At 44.1% G+C, this 3,041-nt stretch overlaps 1 pseudogene; it reads left to right on the top strand.

The window, feature by feature from the left end:
* Nucleotides 1-2,107: 2,107 nt before the first annotated feature.
* On the top strand, nucleotides 2,108-2,965 carry LOC105807758 (annotated as a pseudogene).
* The last annotated feature ends 76 nt before the right edge of the window (nucleotides 2,966-3,041 follow it).

The following is a 3,041-nucleotide window of genomic DNA, read 5'->3' as shown; positions in this document are numbered from 1 at the left end:
TGAGCCACCGCCCCTGGCCTGAATGGCCATTCTTAAAAAGTCAAAAACAATAGATGTTAGTGCCGATGTAGTGAAAAGAGAATGCTTATACACTGTTGGTGGGAATGTAATCTAGTACAACCTCTATGGAAAACAGTATGGAGATTACTCAAAGAACTAAAAGTAGACCTAACATTTGATCCACCAATCCGACTACTGGGTATCTACTCAAAGGAAAAGAAGTCATTTTATAAAAAAGACACCTGCACTTGAATGTTTATCACAGCACAACTCACAATTAAACAGATATGGAATCAACCTAAGTGCCCATCAACTGATGAGTGGATAAAGAAAATGTGATATATACATACCATGGAGTACTACCCAGTCATAAAAAGGAATGAAATAATGTCTTTTGCAGCAACTTGGATGGAACCGGAGACCATTTTCCTAAGTGAGGTATCTCAGGAATGGAAAAACAAATACCATATGTTCTCACTTATAAGTGGGGGCTAAATGAAGGGTATATATGGCCATATCGTGGTATAAAGGACGTTAAAAACTAAGAAGACAGAGGGTGGAAAGGGGATGAGGTATAAAAAATCTACCTTCGGGGTACAATGAACACTATTCCTGTGACAGGTACACTGAAAGCCCTGATTTCAGCATTATACAATTCATCCATGTAACAAAAACCCTGTACTTCCTCAATCTATTGAAGTTTAAAAAATGGCTGAAACTCTGTAAGAACAGCAAGACTTGTGGCATTTTAACTTGTCCCATTCCAATCCTCCTCTCCCCAGCTCTACAGTAGCCTTGACAATGAACATCCTGACACCTCTAGTAGTTGTGAAAATCAGTAGCCTAGCAGCCAATGGAGGAGGTAGACTGGGTTGGAGATCCCCCAAAAGCCCTATTCCCAGAAAATTGTCACTATTTGACTCATCTGGCAGTTCCTTGGAAATACCCACTCACATGGCTCATCTTTATTTGACCTGCCTCTGAGCTTGCCTTATGCAAAGAGCCTTTTTTAATAGACTTTATTTTTTAGAGCAGTTTTAGGCTTAGAGAAAAATTGAACAAGTACAGAGAGTTGAGAGAGGGGTAGAGCAAGATGGTGGAATAGGACTCTCCAGCAATTGTCCTCCCAACAGAAGTATTAATTTGAACAACTATTCAAGCTTGAAAATACTTTCACAAGAGCTAAGGAAACCACAGGAGCGATCACAGCAGAGACACATTGAAGAAGGTAGGAAGGACAGTTTTACATTACCTGTGTCACCCCTCCTCCAACGCTAGGCAGCACAGTGTGCAGAGAGGTACCCTTCACTTGGGAAAAAGAGAGGAAAGTGAGCATTGGACCTTGCTTTGGACTCCAACACTGGGCATGCCAAAATAAAACCCAGCACCAGGCAGACCACTGTGGCCCTAGACCCCAGTCCAGTACCCGTGGACTGAGCCTCCAGGCTTGCCCACCACCAGGCTGGACACCATAACCCTAGGCTCCAGGCCTGTGAAGTAGACTTGGTTTTGGGTTGTCCCACTGCCAGGCTGACCTCAGTGGCCTTAGGCTCTGGACCACTCTCAGTACCTAAGCTGGCCCCAGCAACACCAGGCTTTGGGCTTACACCAGAACCAGACTAGCCCCCACAGACTCAGTTTCCAGGCACATCCAGGACCAGGCCAGTCCCAAATCCCTGGACTCCAGACTGCTCCCAGCACCCAGAAGACCCTCATGGCCCCAGCACCAGGCCAGCTCCCACAGCCCTAGTTGAAGAGAAAGGAATACTTCTAAGCACATTTTACAAGATCAGAATTTCCCTGAAACCACAGCCAGACGAGGACACTACACAAAAGAAAACTACAGGCCAATATCCCTAATACACATAGACATAAATATCCTCAACAAAATGCTGGCAAACTGAATTCAACAGTACTTTAAAAAGAGCCTTTAGAGATTAAAAGAAGTAAATTGCCCTGGGTGCTCTGTCTCACGGGCCAGCCAGCGCACCGCAGGGTCATCTAAAAAGAAAAAAAGAGAGAGAGAGAAAAAGAAAAAAGAAAAAAGAAGTAAACCGCACATGTCCTGAACATTGCCGACTTTGCCTTCCCCTAGGTGTTGCTGAGAATGACAGACTCAAATTATGAAAACAGCAAGAAGAATTTCTTTGAGGAGGAAATAGATGATGAGGAAAGTGTGATTTTGACATTGGTTCCATTTGACGAATCAAATGTTTCTTCAACTTCTGATGTCAAACCGAACAAGCCTGGCAAACACTGTGAAGTTCATCTACCTCCAACAAATGAACAACTCAAAGCTCCCCCAAAAGCTAGACATAAAGCACCAATTCTTCCTTTGCCAACCATTTTGCCTCCCATTAATAATGTGTGTCGAGACACTTTGTGGAACTGGTGCCAACAACTCAATTTGAGTACTGATGGCAAGAAAATAGAAGTTTTTCAGAGGCTTCAACAGCATGCTTATCCTGAGCAGAAATATGATATTCCTAAAATATCAAAGGAGGCCAGAATACTGCCATATTCAAGGACACACAAGACAGGGACCAAGAGAGCAGGGACCAAGAGAGCAAAACCTCAAGAAAGTTGCCAGATCAATGAGAAAGCAGAAGAGACTAATATTGTTGAAGTGATATCGTCACCTCGGCAATCTTCGTTGGCATCATGGGGAAGGATTGCTGCAAAAGCTGTTCAGCCTAAGGCTGCAAATTCATGTTCTATTCCTGCTTCTGCTGAGGCCTTTTGGACACAAGCCTTTGGCGTCAGGTGGTGTGTAGTCCATGGTGAAGCTCTCCCAGCAGACACAAAAGGTTGGGTTCACCTGCAGTTTCGTGCGGGTCAGGCCTGGGTGCCTGCCACTCCCAGGAAGATGATTTCTCTCTTCCTGTTACCAGCCTGCCATTTCCCATCCCCAGGCCTGGAAGATAATATGTTATGCCTGACTGTGCTAAGAGGAATAAAAGGATAATGAAAGCATTAATGACAACAGAGAAGAAGAAACAACCTTGTTTGAAAACAATGTAGGAACCAGAATATGCCACCTC

This window comes from Propithecus coquereli, unplaced genomic scaffold (genome assembly GCF_000956105.1).
Source record: "Propithecus coquereli isolate 6110/MARCELLA unplaced genomic scaffold, Pcoq_1.0 Scaffold16352, whole genome shotgun sequence".
Lineage (NCBI taxonomy): Eukaryota > Metazoa > Chordata > Mammalia > Primates > Indriidae > Propithecus > Propithecus coquereli.
The sequence above is the reverse complement of the archived record's forward strand: the minus strand, read 5'-3'. Positions and strand labels throughout refer to the sequence as shown.